The sequence below is a fragment of the Equus przewalskii genome, chromosome 9 (genome assembly GCF_037783145.1).
Source record: "Equus przewalskii isolate Varuska chromosome 9, EquPr2, whole genome shotgun sequence".
In the NCBI taxonomy this organism is placed as follows: Eukaryota; Metazoa; Chordata; class Mammalia; order Perissodactyla; family Equidae; genus Equus; species Equus przewalskii.
Window position 1 is genome coordinate 69,119,250 of NC_091839.1, and position 18,652 is coordinate 69,137,901.

Consider the following 18,652-nt stretch of genomic DNA (forward strand, 5'->3'; position numbering starts at 1 on the left):
TGGCCAAGAATTAAAATAGTAATGGTACTGGGGAAAGTAGTAGTGAATCAAGAACTAAGAATCACTGAGAAATGCAACGACCAAACCAGGTATTAGTAGATCAAAGAAATGACAGGTGGCAGTGGGATTATAATCTTTATTCTATTTATGTGCATTATAATCATTACAATTATGTTTTTGTAACCATTTATCTATTTCAGGGACCATATAAGTAAGTTTTTTTTAATTTTCTTTTTTTGTCCCCAATTATTCACTATGATGAATAAAGCAAAGGCTTTTATTTTATTATTGGTACACACTCGTCTACCCCAATAAGGGGCAAGGGAAGTAAGCTTCCTTTTCCAGTTCCATTCATTAGAGAAACAAGATACTTTGTTGTCCGACTTCCAGGGAAACCACTCAATTTCCAACTGGTATTGCACAAACTTCATCTTTGTAGAGTCTCCTCAATTTTCCCACAGAAGTTCCTTAATTATAGATCTCCTTGGAGCAAATGTTGGTTTCGCCAGCCAAAGACATCTTTCCCCTTTTCTTTGATGACACAAGTCTCTTTTTTGGCGAATTCCCTCCCCTGCTTCTTGTGGCTGTGAGAGGCTGCCAATCACAGTATCCAGCCTGCTGGCCAAAGGGGCAGAATATGTGACCCAGGAGTGGCCGCTGAAATTGACAAAGGTTAGGTACCTGACCCCAGAAATTTTCTCTTGGATTTTTTTTTTTTTTTTGCTATGGATATACAAAAAGCTGTGTTTCAGGAAAGAAGGAAAAGAGAACAAATCCTCGGCACCACCACCCTGTGATGGAAGCCCCTCTGAATAGGAGGACATAAGGCCAAAATCAAAGAACAGCACATCTGAGTGAGCTTGGTGGCTTTTATCTTTTAGGGAAATTTCCCATTTCATAGAATTTGTCAAATCTATGGTCGTAAACTTAGCAATAATATCCCCTTATTAAGCTTTTAATGTCTGTAAGATCTGAGATGATGTTCATTCTCTCATTCCTGATACTGGTACTTTGTTTATTCTTTTTTTTTTTCCTGATTAGTTTGGTTTGAGATTAATCAATTTTATTAATCTTCTCAAAGAGCTACATTTTGATCTCATTGATTTTTCTTGATTGCTTCATTGTTGTTTAAATTTTATTTTATCGATGTCTGCTGTTATCTTTATTTTCTCCTTTCTGCTTAGTTTGGATTGCACTTTCTCTTGTTTTTCCAATTTCTTCCAAAGGAGGCTAAGGTCACTAATTTTAATCATTCTTCATGTCTAATATAAGGTTTAATGCTATAAAATTCCCTCCCAAACACTAATTTAGCTGCATCTCACAATTTTTTAAAAATTTTCATTTAATTCACAATGTTTTCCAATTTCCTTTGTAATGTCTTCTTTGACTCATGGCCTATTTAGAAATGTGTTCTTTAATTTACAAATATTTGAAGATTTTCCAGATATCTTTGTTATTCGTTTCTAATTTAATTCAGTGGTGGTCAAAGTTTATATGACTTAAATCCTTTAAAGTCTATTAAGACTTGTTTTATGGCCTGGAATATGGTTTACCTTCTTAAATGTTCCACTTACATTTGAAAAAAAATGTGTATTCTACTCTTGTTGGGTGGATTATTCTGTGAGTGTCAATTAGGTCAAATTACTAATATTTTTCAGGTCTTCTCTAACCGTGCTGATTTTGTGTCTACTTGTTTATCTATTATTGAGAAAGAGGCATTGGAATTTCCCACTATAATTATAGATGTATCTGTTTCTCCTTTCAGTTGTATTATTATTTTACTTCATGTATTTTGAAGATCTCCTATTAGGTGTCTATACATTTAGGATTGTTGTGGTCTCTTGATGAATGACCTCTTTGTTATTGTAAAATGACTTTCTTTATCCTTAGGAATATTCCTTGCTCATAAATCTACATTGACTGATATCAACAGAATCCCCCCAGCTTTGCTTTTCTCCCTAAAACAAGTCAGGTTTATTCTTCTATTAGCATTTTTTTACTCATTGGTCCTCTAACTGAAAGATGCTTCCCCCAGGAGGTTGACATGATTGGTTTCTTCTTGGCATTGAGGTTTAAGCTCAAATGGCATCCTCCCAGAGAGCCTTCCCCTTATCCTAAAATGGGAGCCTCCCCTCTTAGTTATTCTTTGTTTTCCTCTTTTAGCCTATAGTATTTATTTACTTTTATACTCAGCACTTATCATCAGCTGACATTATTTATTTTTAACATTTCTATTCTCTCCTTCATTAGAATGTTGAGAATATGTCTTAATCACAGCTATGTTTTCACCACTAAAAATAGTGCCTAGTAAATAGCAGGCACTTGATAATTGTGTGTTGAGCAAATGTATGAAGGGAAGTAGGACGGAAGGAAGGAAGGAAGGAAGGAAGGAAGGACGGGAGGAAGGAAGGAAGGAGAGAGGGAGGGAAGGAATAAATCAATTTTGAAAATCTGGTATGTTCCAGAGACTGTTAGAGGTCCTGGAGAGTAGAACAGGAGTAATATAAGTTGCGTATTTGTCATTTCACACTAGATTACAAATCCTTTGAGAATGAAGCATAAGTGCTATATTAGAGACATAGGAAAGGACTGGGAAAATCAGAGAGGGAACAATTAATTATGACATATATATATATTGGGAAGGAGATCAGAGAAATCTTCATAGAGAAGGTGACAATTGAGTTGGCTCTTGGGATATTTACGTGGTTTTGTCAGAAGGGTAAGAACATTCCAGAAAAGAAGACAATAGCCTGAGCAAACATTGGGAGGCAAACATATTTAAGCTAGATTTTTGAATAATGAAATATATATTTGAAAAAACATGTTCAAATTTTCCCTGAAAATTTTTCTAATGAAAGTAAAATTACTTTATCACCCTAAATTCTTAGATACAAAAAGTATATTGAGTAGTAGGTACAAGTTTAAGAAATAATTTGCTGTAAAGTTATACCTAAAATTTATGCATATTTACATATATTTAAGCCTCTTAGATCTATAGTAAAAATAATTGCTCCTTAATTCCTGGAGTTATAGAACATGATTTTGTTAAGTGTAGAGTTTTTTTTAAATTAGTTTAAGTAGAAATACCACTTGAAGGCTATTGCCACTGATATTAATGCCTGTTAAGTTAGTACACAACCTTAGCTTTATAGATAAATGTGCATAGTTTCTTGAAGAAAGATTTTAAATATTGGCTTATAAGAAATAAAGCAATATTTGCCCCCTCCTTTTGCTTACTTTTCTACTCCTACCATCTCTGCTACTTGCATTTGTTTTCTCTAATTTGTATGCCAGCAGTGACACATCCTGATATTGAAAACTACTGTCAGGATGTGCGAAAGTACATTCCTTCTCAATATGGTTTTATTTTCAACTGTACTCCTGAGTCATTGGTATAAAATATGCTCTCTCTCTTTTTTTTAATTCCACCCTACTCATTTTTTTCCCTTTTTTCTAATCTGTGTTACATACATGGCTAGGGAAATGCTTGATATTTTAGAAAAAAGATTTTTTATTGCAGTTTATTTATTATTAAATCAGACAGTTATTTCAGTGATTTAACTAGTATTTCCTAAGAGTCTACTATGAGCTTGTTTTGGGGAATATAGCAGTAAAAAACACAATAGAATTCTCTGCTCTTATGGAGCTTATATTTATGAGGGGGAAATTTTTTTATAAAAGAGATATCAATAAACATAATAATTATAACTAAATACATGAGAAATAAATAAAATAACAAAGAGCAACTGAGAGGAGACAAATAGGGAGATGAGAGAAATCTCTGAAGAGGGGATATTTGAGCTGAGCTCTTGATATAAGATAGAACCAGCTACAAAAGGATATGATAGAAGAAGTTTCTAGGAAGAAGTAAGCTTGATGATATGTGATGATATGTCAGGAATGTCAAGAAGACCCAGCATGGCCACAATATGAGAAATGGAAAACAATGTAGCAATGCATTAAGGGATAATTAGAAGTCTAATATATATCTAATATAATAGGGATATATAGCCCATAAAACTATGTTTACAACTTTTGCTCGTGTGATGGAAGGTGGTTAAGTGGAAGAATGACATAATCTAATTTAAGATTAAAAGATTATTTTGGTTGTTCTCTAGAGAATCGCCTAAAGAAGGCAATAATGCAAACAGAGAGACTAGATGGGAAATTATTGCAGGATCAGGGAACAAATGATGGTCCCCAAGGACCAGAAGATTGTCATGGGGATGGAAGGAGAGATTAAATTTGGGATATAGATGTTAGAAGTGGGGCTGGCAGGAGTTGCTGCTGTTGGACTGAATATGAGGAGTAAGGCAAAGAGAAGAGTTAAGGATGGACTTGGCATTGCATTAGCTGGACCTTACTTTGGAAGCCCAGTCCTGACACTTGAGAGCTATGAAATCTCTGATAAGTAGTTTACCCTCTGAGACTTTGTTTTCTCATCTTTAAAGTCAGGATAATAATGTCTGCAACTGATAGCATTCAAAATGGTAAACCTGGTACCATGTCTAATAGAGTGCTTGAACCCAATAGGTATTTCATAAAAATGGTACTTTTAAGTACTTTTTATAAATAGATATTCAAAAAACTACAACTTATTATATAGGGCATTGTGATTTCTGCAAGACATTTAATAAAATCTCTCCCAATATTTGGTGAAAAAGTGAAAAATCCCTGAACCTGGTGATAGTAATTATATGTAGTCATGTCTGATTGACTGACTGCACAAAACAAGCATTGATGACTGGACTGCTGCCATCTGGAGGGATCTCTCACTCTGCTGTCTTGCCCATGCCTCCACCCTTGGCCAGGCAAGTGTTCAGCATTTGGTTAACACTTGAGTGAAGAAAGAAAAGACATGACTATAGACGTTTTAGATGACCCAAGACTAGAAGAGGGAGTTAATAGGAGAGATGTTGGAATCAGCTCTCAAAATATTCTCAACAGGCTGACAGCATGGGCCAGAAAAAACAAGGAGAAATTTAAGAGCTAGAAACATGAAGTTCTACATTTCTGTTAAAAAAAAAATTAACCTCGCACATACAGGATTAGCAGCAATTCATGTGAAAGGATTTGGCAGTTAGAGTTGACTGCAAGGTCAGAATGATGTTGCAGCATGACTTAGCTGCTAAAAGTGTAAAGACAACTTTAGGCTGCATTAATAGAAGTTGAGCGTCAAGGACAAGGGAAGCGATGCTTCATTTCTGTTTTGTTCTGCTCAAAGCCATCTGGAGCATGTCCACTTTTTGAGGCCGTGATTTAGTCTTTATTGAGTAGCCAAAATGTACCATGTAATACCAAATTATATCAAGCACAGATTCTACTCTCAAGGGTGACACAGTAGAGTAAGATGAAACTGATATCTATGTAAATGACTAACATACAAGGGAGAAAGAGATAAATACCTCAGGGAAGATAGCAGTAAAAAATAATGCAGATGTTTGGGATAGATATTGGTCACTATCAATTGTAGCAATCAAAGAAGTCAGACTTCATTCTGTAGGCAATGGAGTAACCATTGGAACTGTGTGTACTGGGGAATGATATAATCAAAGCTGTGCTTCAAGAAAGAAAAGACAAACAAACACCCAGCAATTTACACATTAGTCTATATGTTCTTCACTGCACTGTGGCTGTGAGCTTTAGCGGCTTGAGGCAGAATCAGGAAAAACTGCTGGAAATTGCAAGGAGACAGATTTTGACTTAGTATAATGAATTTCTATTCATTATGTCATTCAAGATGAAAGAGCTGCTGGTAACCAAGTGACCAATCTTTTCACTGAGAGAGTTCAAGCAAAGACTGGATGGCCATGTCTCAAGCCCTGCGTGAGCTGATGCAGTAGTTGACCTTGGGGCTTGCTTCTGGTCCTGAGATCTTAGAAGTCTGTGTTTCATGGCATCTCAACATGCTGATTTGTTAACATGGTAGAGCAAAATCATTTCTGTATTTTGTTAGCTTCATATGTGCTCTTTCTACTGTCCAAAAAATACTACTATGTACATTTAAACTTTATTATGATTTCTAATTAAAAAATCATATTAAGGATTTTTTCTAACTGCTTTTGTCACACTGTTTTATCTCAATTTATTATTCATTATATGTTTTGATCAAATAGCATTGATTTTATTTTTAGTCCCAATAGGAGGTCTTACTAAATTTAAAATGAGCTCCAGAGTCTCTGTTTTAAAATACAAACCCCATAAAATAAAAATCATTAACCACAGGTATATGTAGTTCTGGATTATCAATTAATACAACCAATGGGATAATCTGTATCCTATCTTTCTTTTGTGTTAAACACACGCATAGCAATAGAAGTATAGAAATGATGATTTGGCTTTCTAATTGATGACTTTAATTTAAAGGACAATGATCACATATTAATAGTTTGCATCACAGATTATTCTGATTTCTTAACATTTTTAGCAAAATAATATTTTTTCAAGTTTTTGTTAGCTTTATGTTCATTCTCAAAATTGTCCATAAAATACCAAAACATAGGCAATAAAAATATGTCTACCACTATTACACTGCAGAAAGTAAAACTCAGTCACCATGCTGTCACAGGCAAGGAAACATCCAGGAAACAACAGGAAAGGGGACCATGCACAGGCTTGTAGTGATAAATTACACCGCAGCCAGTGCTTGCAACTAAATCAACTGTGGCCTGATTAACGACTGCTCCACATAACGCTGCAGAATGAAAAAGAAAACTTTGCAAGTTTTCATCAGGGATTGTTTTTAGCACACCCAGAGGCCCCGTGAGGGGAAGAACATGTATGAGAATTTTAGAAGTTTCTCTCTTTAAAAAATTTGTTGACTACACTTGGTTTAATATTTATTGATAGAAAATTTACCCAGAGAATATTCGACTTCTACTTGTGCTTTATTTATAAAGAAAAAAAAAAAATTGCCAGTATAAGTAAAATTTGTGTTGCCTTCCAGAATTGTATAGTACCAGAAAATATGATTTTGCTAGAAAAATCAAAAGTGTAACTGACAACCTTTGTGATATTTAAAGGCATCTTTTACTGACAACCATTAGGATCGGATAATGTTAGAGAACTAAAAAGGTAAATACAACTCTGAAATTGCTGGCAATTCCTTATTTATAAGAGAAACTCCAAGTTTGACTTTTTATTTTAATATTTTATTTCTTTCACATTTTTCAAAATTTGATTTTTAAAATTGTATCCCAATTAGCCCTCATTTTCAGCAGCATGACTGCCAATTCCTAATGGTGGGAGATCCTAGAATCTGTTTCCTTGTTTTCCATGACTTTGATCATTTTGAGGAGTACAGATCAGGTATCTTCTAGAAAGTCCCAAAATTGAGATGTCTGCTGTTTTCTCCATGGTTAGACTGGGTTTGGGAGGAAGAATACAGAGGTAAAGCTCAATTTTCCTCACAGTGTATCAAGGGTACGTACTACCCACATGACTTACCACCTTTGATGTTAACCTTGATTGTGTAGCTAAGATAGAGTTTGTCAAGTTTCCCCACTACAAAGTTACTTTTTCTCCCTTTTCATACTGTTTTGAAAGGAAGTCATGATGAGAAGCCCATATTTAAAGGAATGAGGAGTTATGCTTTGTCTTCCAAATCATCCTAAAATCTAATCACAGACTTCCTAAGAAAGCTGCTGCAACATAAGGATAGCATCAGCACCAGCCACCACCTTCGACACAGAGGTGGCAACATGTCAGCAGATGCTTTCATATTTGGGTACTCTCCCAGCTCCCACCCACCTGGCTTCCAAGAACAGTTGATGACTCCAAGAGCTGAGCCCAAGCAGACTGCTGAATGAGTTATAAAGCAGAGTAGATGCCAAACTTGTGTGATTCATTAGTTACACTTCCTCATCTTTAGTTCTTTCCTTTTGCTTAATTTGTTAAATTTCCCCCCATTTTTAAATTAATTTCTGGTCATTCTCTCTCTTTCCACTATTCTTTTCTTACTCTGACTAATTTCATAATTGTCTTATTCCCAAGTCTCCTTGTACAGGGCACTTATAATGACTTAGCAAAAATTCTAATCAGATAAACGTTAAGCAACATTTTGTTGATTGGTGGCCTATTTCCAGATATTTCTGATCACATCCCCATGCCTCGTGTGCTGAAGATGATGTGCTAAATTCCCATGAGCAAAGAGCAAAACAGCAACTATTTTCATGGTAACATCATTACAAATTAATTTTAGAAAATGCTCACTTTAGTTTATATAATACTAATGAAAAGAGAGATTCCAAAAGCCTCAATGACATCAGTTTTCTGCACTTTCTTTCAAAAATATGAACTGGGCATGTATTGACTCCACATTCTTAACCAGACGCTGAAGACAAAAAGACGTCAACGAACTTGCAGACTAGTAGGCAGTAGTTGGCTATCCACGTGGTATAATCGAAAGTTGTCACCAACAAATTATTTCTCTGCATTTATTCTGAAATTACAACATTACTGCAACTCTTTTTATAAAGGTTATATTAAAATGTGCCCTAACACTAATAATTAGACAATTACAAATGAAATAATAATGTATCTTTTTTAAGTCTGATGATTGACAATGATTTAAAAGACTGGAAATACGCAACGTTGTCAGGGTGTGGTTCCATTATAAATCGATTGCTCACGGTCTTTGTTTTTAATTAGGTTGTTCACCTCATTTGTTTGTGGGAGCTCTTTCTCTATTTGGTTTATAGTTCTTCTACCTATCATAGACTTCAGATGTTTTCTGATGTTTACTTGTCTTTTTTTACACATTCATAACATTTTTGCTATTTAAAAACATTTTAATTTTACATGGGCAAATTTGTTAATATTTTCCTATAGGATTCTCCCTTTCATATTCTTTTCACATCTTCTTACTAAAATGTTAAGTAGAAAATACTAAGGTTCAACACCATATAAACAATATGATCCTAATTTTTTTAAAGATAGTAATAGAAAGATAAGAAGGAAATTGTAATTTCCTAATTTTCCAAACTTTCTTTAGTTAATGTATGTTATTCTCAGAATTAGAATAAGCGACAAACGCAATAAGTATTTTTCAACGTGCATATGTATGTCAAAGACAAAGTGCATGAACTCTCAAGCACTCACCATCATTTTGGCATGGAAAGGCCAATATCCTTGGAAATAGACCTTAGGGTAGGTGAATTTTAAGCAAAGGACAATGGAGAGAGTTCAATTTTCCTTTTGGGACAGATTTTCCTCTTCTGCCAAGACTGGTAAGCCTGGTATAGTCTGGATGTAAGAGAAAGGACACTGAACAGCTGGGGAGTAAAAAGAGCCAAGAAGAAAAAAATGAAATGTTGAGTAAATGCCACATCACTCCCTTTGTTCATATTTGAATGAAGGCCCTCTTTTCAGTTAGTAACTGGAATCTGTAAATAATTTGGGAAAGGCAATAGGGATTTGGAGGTTATTCTCTTTTTTCCTTAACAGTCACTAAATGCCTCTGAGTCTACAAAATGCAGCCATTTAGACCACAGGGATCAAAGAAAATGTGAGTTTTAAAGCAGTGTCATTCAACAAAAGACTGGAACTAGAAAAATGGGGAAAAAAGCACTGCCTGGACAGGGAAAGGAAGGATTCAAAAGAACTCTGACCAAGAACAGATTGTACTGGGGAGGCTTAGGAATTCTCTTCAGACCAAGGGACAGCGATGTGTACCAAGCATCTGACTTGATTCAGCCGGTGGGGTCACCGTGGCTGTGAAGGGTCTGGCAGGGGGACAGCAGCATTAGGAGGACTTGGGCTCTGAAGCCAATCTCAGCTTCCCACTTATTTACTTGCTGTGTGACCTTAAGCAAGCCAGTTAGCCTCTCCAAACTGCAATGTCCTCATTTGTAAGCTGAGGGTAACACCAATGTCAGCACACAAGATGACCATCAGAAGTCTTTGAGATGATGCCTGTAAGGGTCTCGGCACGGCTCTTGCCTCACTGCGTCGAACAATGCCATCACCTGGTGGGTGCTCAACAAGTTGTTGAAGGAATGAAGAGAAAGCACCCAACAGCTAGCTAAGATGGGTTACTATTTTAGCAAGGAAAGTAGCAGGTAAATCGTACAGACGTATGTGTTACATTGGCTAACCACAGGGACTACTGCTCTGTGCAAGTGTGGTAGGGGCTGTTGTAATGGAAGAGCTAAGATTTGACATGGTCCTTGATGAATGGGGTAAATTTGAAGAGATAAAGAACAAGAAAGAGAAAAGCTAAAAAGAATAAGATGAGTAAAAGCATTTGGTTGAGGCTACACAAATCATTGGTGACTTAAGCAAATGGAGAGTGGCAGGAGATAAGGTGGAAAATGTAGGAAAAGTTGGGCGGGGCAGGAAGCAACAGAATAAATAATATTCTATCATTGAAAGTTAGGTGGTGGATCACAAGTGTTTTATTATCTTTATTATTATTATGCTTCAGATCTTACATATATGGTATGTATATTCATTAGTGTGTATCAAATATTAAATAATATATTTTAAGTGGACAAGGGCTGGACAGGAAGGATTGGCGTGTCAAATTGCCAAGGGGAAAAAGATGCCTACATTTGTGTTTAATGGAAAAAACTCTTATCCCATGTTTCTGATATACTATTTTCTCTATTTCTCTGTTAACATTCTGCAGCTGTCCTTGTGGACTTAATAAAATGGTATAAATTTATTTTCAAATAGATTAATAAAGCTGTAAAAGAAGTGTGCTGTTATATTTTCTAGAATTTCCTTCATCTCAGAAATTCAAGACTCCTTCTTAACCAATACCTTAGGATATTTCTGGACATTATTGCTTTAGTACGTGACTGAGCATAAGATCTAGCTCGCAATTAAAGTTACCAAAAGTTAATTCGTTGCACTCTAGCCTCTTCTGGTTTCCTGCTGTTTTACTGACAATGCAGTTTTGCTGAGATACTAACTTATAACTCAGCCTGTTTATCAACATTTCCTTTTGATAATTGTTACATTTTAACAAATTAGAATAATATGATACATAACACGTAATTGCAAAATAATTTTGTGGAGAGTTTCTCCAAAAGAATTAGGAGTTTGCTCAAGACAGAGTAGGGACTCTACTGGCCTCAGGCGGAATGTTGGAAAAAGGCTAAATTGTGTTGGGAGGAGAGGAGGCCTGGGCATGGGGAGAGGTGAAGAAGTCAGCAAGGTCGAGGAGTTCATGCCGAGACCAGCAGTTCCGGATAAAAGAGAAGAGAGAAACCTTTGGGTGGGCCTAGGGCCAATGTTTGGGGAGGGGAAGGAAGAGCACTGAAGAGGCAGTTACAGGAAAGGCCAGAAGAATTTTAAACAAGAAACAGATTTACGTTCAAGCAAAATGTGAACATTTGTGCCCCTGCTAAGTGACGGAAATTTGCATGTGGAGAGCTGACACAGACCTGCCCTTCCTAAGGGCTGGCAAATTCTCTGCAAATTGATATTAAGGCCATTAGGCCTGGTTATTAAAACATGGCAATAACAATAATATCAGTGAAAATACTAGCAGTGGTTATTTATTGAGAGGTTTCCGTGAGCCAAGACTGTGCTAATTGCATTAGACAGGTGCACGCCCTTCTTCTTCCAACAACCTGTGGGTGTGGGTGTCCCCACGACGTGGATGAGGATAGCGAGACCCAGAAAAGCTACGTAACTTGCCTGAATTCACAGGATGAGTGAGTCCTCCGGGAAAGCAGAAGCTGCGGGAGACTTCAGGGTTTTCTGTGTATATTCAGGGCACTCCCACCACATTCTACCACTTCTACAAAGTTGTCTTCAAAAGTTTGGCTCGTGTTGCTCCTAAAAGAATTCTGAAAACACTTCTACTCCCTAGCACATTTATAAGTTACCATTCGTATTTTTCCAAAGTTTAAATAGTTACAAATGTGGTAATTTCTGATGCAGTCTAAATATAGATATTTTAAAATAAAACTCTTTCAACGCTTTAATTTCTCCAATGTAACTTATACATTGTCATGTTTTAACAGTCATTATTCATTTTTAAAATACATCAGCAAGTTTTTTTAAGTTACTATTTTGACCACTTCCCTTTCTTTCAACTCATATTTCCATCCCACTTTCCCCACAGAACTTATCCTATTGTAATATATCTTTATGCTCAAAATCACCCTAACATACTTTTCTATAACAAAAACATATAAATGTTTTTTAACTTTCTATCACTTGAGAGTTAAACAATTTCTTCAGATTTATTTTTTCAAATATTATTTGTATATAATTGGCCAAAACGATATAAGTGTAATCCAAATACTGACAGTTTTTACAATAAAAGTATAGTATTATGAGGATATGTTTTTTAATAATGTGGATGGAGTTTTTTCCAACTAGTTGATACATTCGTGAATAAATGTTAGTTGTTCCTGGATGAGTCAGGACTTATGCTAAAGAAAATATAGAATATTATTTTATATTATAAATTTTAACTTTTATAAATTACTAACAAAATTTTTCTTACACTTGCAGGCTTAACACTGATTCTCCAGAATTAAATTGGAAACTTTTTAGCTCCTCTTCCATGATAAATACACTACTGAGGCGCAGATGGCACCTTGATAAGGAACCCTTCCCAGACACTGATATTTTGAACTGCCTTTTGTTTGTTATCATGAAGTTGCCTGTTTTTTTTTTTTTTTTCACCCTCTGGGACAATATTCAATGGCAAGATTAGAGGTCAGGATATCTTCTCGTTTTAGTGGAAGCATGGTAGTTGTAAAAGGAGAGGTGGAAAATAAAACCCACTTGATACTCCTGACCAGAAATTGAGTCCCTGAAACTCTGCATGCCAATGAAGCCCTTGGGAAGTCTTCAGATACCCCAGGAGCACTCATGCCCACCTTGGAAGTCTGCCAACATGTGATACTAAACATGTTTGAAAGGAGAGTGGAAAGAACACCAACTTTAGAATCAGTCACATGTGGCCTTGAATCCTACTGCTGTTCACAGCTTGTGTGATATTGAGCACATCACTTAAACTCTGAGTCTCAGGTTTCTAATATGTAAAAATGAAAACCATAATTCTGAATACTCAGGGTTGTTGAGAGGATAAAGGAGACAATGTATGTAAGTCCCTTGGTATAGTGCCTGGAAAAACGCACTCAAGAAGTATCAATTTACTCTTTATAAACTTCTTCACTTCCTAACAGAGGTAATAGCACTTATTCCACAGGATCTGTTGAGGATTAAAACAGGCAACTTCGGTATTGTTTTCCTTCTCCACTAGAGTGTCATAAAATTTTATTTATCAATAGTTTTGAATATTTAATTCAATAAATATTTATTGAGTATTTATCATGTGCCAAACACTGTTCTAGGTTCTGGGTGTAGAAATAAATAAGACACAGTTCCTGATCTCAAGTAGCTCACAATTTGGCCTCAGAGATTCATGTATCTACTAATTATGTTATAATAAGTTAACTAGTTATTGTATTTAGGATATTTTACTGACTTCTGAGAGAACAATTTCAGTAAAAAAAAAATGAGAAGAGATACTAAATTCTGAGAGTGTGAGGAAAAAATGGGAAGAAAGAAAGTGGAGACAGAGTATATAGACTACTTCATCAAGAAGTTTAAACCATAATGAAAGAGAACGATGAAGGTGGTTGAGCAGAAGGCAGAGTGAAGGGATGTGAGAGATGCTAGTACATTTATAGACCTAGCAAGAAGGACTGGTACCTAAGACGGAGAATCAGCAATGCAGAGGCAAAAGTGAAGGCAAACGATGTGTGCATTCCAGAGGTGGCTGGAAATCATGGCTTTAAAGCAGAGTTGGAAGACGGGAAAGGAAAATAGCTAAGAAAGGTGAAACACGAAAAGTAAATTTTGGTTATTGGGTCTGGATTCCTGATGCTAAGTCACAGCAGATGTCCATCTTTCAGTGAAGAGGCATCCTGCTTCTGCCGTCCTTATGCCAGTTCCATCGGCAACATCACCACTCTCAGTGCACTGAGTTTGAAAACGAAACTTTAATGATTCACATAAACAAATGATAAAACGAAAAGTTAATCAAAACAAAAAAATTCTCAAAGAACTCTTTAATGATTTTATATATATTTTCCCTACTCAGTGCAACCTACAAACCAAGGTCTTACAGTTTACAGTACTGGGGATCCCTCTACCTCTAGCAGAAGTACTTCTTTACAGATTAAATATTCCTCACCCACAACTCCTCCTTATGCTTTCTCATCCAACCAGAGCCAAGGATACATTATTTTCAAATTTTAACCCACATCTTCATGATTTTCTAGAAGCATAAAAGAGTAAACCTGTTTGGAGTGGGGGATTTCTAAAAAAAAGAAAAGCCTAGATTTTTCTTAAAGTACATTATGTCCTGTTATTCACCTATTCTGCCCTTAGTGTAATAAATTTTAGGAAACTTACTAAGACGTTATGCATGAGAAACGGGAAGATTGAGGGTGTGTGGCAATTTTATAGTTCCCTGTAGGAGAAAAAAATGTTTAAATTATCTGTTTGTAGGCTTAGAATTTTACCAGATGTCCAGACATTATTTTGTTCTTTCTTCATGAGAAATTCTTTTAAAAATCTACCAAAATAATCCTTGTCTAGCTGTTCTCCCTAAATGAAACATATGCTTGTATCTGGAATTAAAGATAAATTAGAATTAAATGTATATCTAAGTCAAGCTAAATAGCTTTCAAGTTTGAAAGTACTAATAAGATACTGTTTAACCATAATTATCCAAAATCGACTCCATTTAGATGGTGATAGCTGGCTCTCAAGAAAAATGGAGATCAGTTTGTCATTGAATTGTCACTTTTAATGTTTTACATTAGCTAAGTATTTAAGGTAAATTAAGTGGGGAAAATTAATTTTTCTATTTAATAATAAAATAATGGTTTGTAGTTAGTTGTTGATTACTCTGTAACATGAACTGGGCCAAATACTTAACATAAGCCCTATTATTTAACTTTACCAACTACCCTATTATACATATTTTATACATGGGGAAGTAGATTCTTAGAAAATGAAAATGATTTGCATAAAGTCAAAAAGATAATCAGTGGCAGAGCTGAATTTTGAACCTATGTGGTCTGAATCTAGAGTCCATGCTCCATCACTCTAAGCGTTATTCTTTTTAATGTGAAGAGCAAAGAATTATAGTTCATGTATGGAACTCACCCACAATGTACAACACAAAGCAAAAAATAAAAATAAAATGACACAAAGGTAGCAGCAACCTCTCGACGAACTCATAGGACCTATTATATGGCTCATGTTGTGCAAGGATTCAGTAAAAACATTCTCAATGTGAGCTATAAAAACACTTTAGCTCATACTCTGAAGCCAAATGGATTAAAATCATCCAGTTTGCAAAGAGCAGCATCAGATGTGTTGTGGCTCTATTAGGTTTCAGTAAATAAAGAGGTCAGGGGTAGATAGTTTCCATATGAGCAAAGAGGGTTTGTTTCCTAGAGCATGATGTTATTGCCTTTCTGGGGAGCCTACAGGCTTTTTCACAAACTTTGAAGGAAAAAGTAAATTAAATGCCAAGAGATTACTCAGAAATCTCCAAATTTATACAGAAACCCCTTGATTTATATATTCATTACTACAGTACCTAATATTTGCCAAGCACAGTTCTTTACCTAGGGTTCTGGTAACCTAAGCTGGACCATTAGGTGAAAATTTGATAGACTAGGAAACTAAGATTCTATACTAATAGTAGAGATGGTACTCAATCCCCAAACTGACTGTGCTCATCCTCTACACCAAATTCAGCCTGTGAGGACCTCAGAGGATGCTTCTAGGAGAAGGGACTTTCTGAATAGGATTAAAACACAAGTAAAGCAAGGAAAACCAGAACAGTGACCAGGGAGAGCGGAGAAGACTTTTAAAAAATATGACTCACTCAAAGACTTGCAAGAAAAGTGTGAAAGTGTTAACATTCACTAACGTGGTGGAATGGAAGAAGAGGAGACTGGGGAGAGGTGGGAGCCTCTTCCTGAAGGGTTCTCCGAGCTGTCGTATGTGGTTAAGATTTTTTCCTAAGGATAATGGGAAACCATTGAAATACTTTAAAACAGATGAGGGGCATGATTTACATTTTAGAAAGATCACTCTAAAAGCAAGTAGGTTTCCCACGGCATGTAAAGAGGAAGGGAATCATAGTGAATATTCCAGGTCACAATATCCTTTATCCCTCAAATTATCTGAAATGTGTTCCAATAGTATTTATAGGACTGATTTTTAGACACTGTTTTTCTTTTGCACCAAAAAATTGTAACCATCACAAATTGTTCTTCAAGACTGAAGTAACAACTATGGATGATTTTGTCCACCATTTCATGCAGAGCCTAGTACTATCTTGCCAGATTGTGCCCTTCTATCCTCAATGTTTTGCCTTAGGACATGGTAGGAAGCTGTTATAATTGGGAAATTCTATTGGAGGATGGGGAAGGGAGGGTATTAAGCTGATTTATCCTGATGCTACTCTGTAATATGGGTATTAGAGAAAGGAGAAACTAAAGGCAGGAGACCAATAAGGAGACTATTGAAGAAATCCAGATAAGAAATAAAGAAGGCCTGAACAAAGGCAGTGGAAGTGGAAATGGAGGTGAAGACTTGACAAATACGGAGGAAGACAATGGGAAAAGAAGGAATCCAATGTGGTTCTTAGGTTTCTTGTTTTGGTGTCAAACACGATATAGAGTACAGAAGGAAGAATAGGTTTGAGGGAGTGAGAGCATTGAAGGAGCAATGAGAGATGATCTTGGAATAGTTTATCTTCAAGTATCTTTGGCACATCCAAATAGCGTTATTTGTAGGAAATGAAAGTATATGGTTTTGGAATATAGAAAATTGATAGAATATGGCTGAAAATAAATGTGTATGGGTTTAATTGATCATCACATAATTAAACAGGAAGGTCATTTGGAAAAAATATATATCGGGAAATAGAAGAAGCCTGATGTTAGAAGCTTAAGCACCACTTATGGGATAAGCAATTGAAGAGAAGACTGAGGAAGAATGTCAGAGAGGTGAAATCCTGATATCATAGAAGACTCGATGACATCTTTCAAGAAACAGAGAGTGGTCAGAAAGATACAACATGATAAAGAGCAAAAAATCTTCTTTGGTGGGCAATAAAGAAGTCAATTATCAATGTGAAATCTATGTAGTGTTTATATTCATTAAGCTTCACAAACTAGTGATGTAATTCCAAATTTCCAATCCAAAATGTGCTCACTCTAAAAGCAGAAATAAGAAGTGCATCAGTAGAGAATATACGACTATCACGTTAAGTATAAGAATGAATAATACTGAAAAAGAGAGAGAGAGAGTGTGTGTGTTTGTATGTGCGTGTATGTCAAAGACAATACTATAAGTCAGGGAAGGATTATTCAACAAACATGCTGGGACAATTTGCTAGTTACTTGGAAAAAAACAGTTTAGCTCTTAACTTTACACTCTATGTCAACATTAATTCTAGACTTGGAAGTTAATTCTTTTAAGTATAGAAATTTGAAAAAAGTATATAGTAGAATCCTTCACTAATTTCAGAATGGGGAAAGACTTTCTAAGATTAAAATCAGTGAAAGAAACCAAAATGAAAAAATAATTTGCATGCAAATAATTTGGTAACATCTGCATATCGAAAATCCTATAACTAATTTAAAAAAACAAGAGATTAGACAACTGTTTCTAACAAGTATTACAGACAAAGTTAAAAAATCATCTACTGAGGAGGATTATGGCAAAACGGCAGAGTAGGAAACACTGAGAATCTATCTCCCCACCTAGATAATAGTTGTACTGGCAGAATCTGTCTAATGTGAATATTTTGGAACTCTGGAGTCTATGGAAGCCTTGTGACTTTCAGGGGAAGGCTTGGATTTTAAATTGTGGTTAATGTTGGTCCATTTTAGCTCTTAGCTCAGCAGTGACTAACTGTCTCCCATTCTTCATGGCCAGCAGCTGTGCATGTGTTCCTGGAATAGCTTGCATACAGCTTGCAGGAGCCAGGGTGGGCAATAACAGTGGTGTCCTCAAAATATAAGGATTTGTGTTCTGATCACTGATTACTGCTTCTGATCATGGAGGTGCAGACACAGAGCTAGGCAGCCATTGTTGGAATTCTCCCCATCAGGCTGGCTAAAGCAACTTCCAGTTGATTTAAAAGGCCAATACCTTTTTGATTCCATCGGTTTTGTCTTTTTTTCTTCTTTTTGGACCCAGACGTTAAAAACAAGGAAATTCAAAAGCAACTGCGTATACAGGGGAAATTAAAAAGCCATGGCTCAGAAAAGACCTGAGAAAACCTTAAGTTTTAACTCAGGCTGATCCTTAGCATGGAGACAGCCTGCAACAACAAAAACAAAAAACAAAAAACAGCTAACCCTGGGGAGGGGGAGAATTTGGCAACCAGGGTTACCATTCTATTGCTTTAAAATGTCCAGTTTTCAAAAAAATCACAAAATGTACAAAAAGTAGGATGATATGGACTGATCAAAGGAAAAAATAAATAAGCCAACAGAAATTGTCCCTGAGAAGGACCAAATGACACACTTATAGGCAAAGACTTTAAGAAAAACTGCCTTAAAGATGCTCAAAGAACTAAAGGAAGATGTAGAAAAAGTCAAGAAAATGATGCATGAGCAAAATGGAAATGTCAATAAAGAGATAATGAACC

The 18,652-nt window shown here is 35.8% G+C and overlaps 1 long non-coding RNA gene across 1 annotated transcript; it reads left to right on the plus strand.

Moving 5' to 3' along the window:
- Positions 1-641: 641 nt before the first annotated feature.
- Positions 642-15,179, plus strand: LOC139073395 (uncharacterized). Its single transcript, XR_011522067.1, has 2 exons — positions 642-854; positions 12,469-15,179. It is a non-coding gene; the product is annotated as an uncharacterized lncRNA (long non-coding RNA).
- The last annotated feature ends 3,473 nt before the right edge of the window (positions 15,180-18,652 follow it).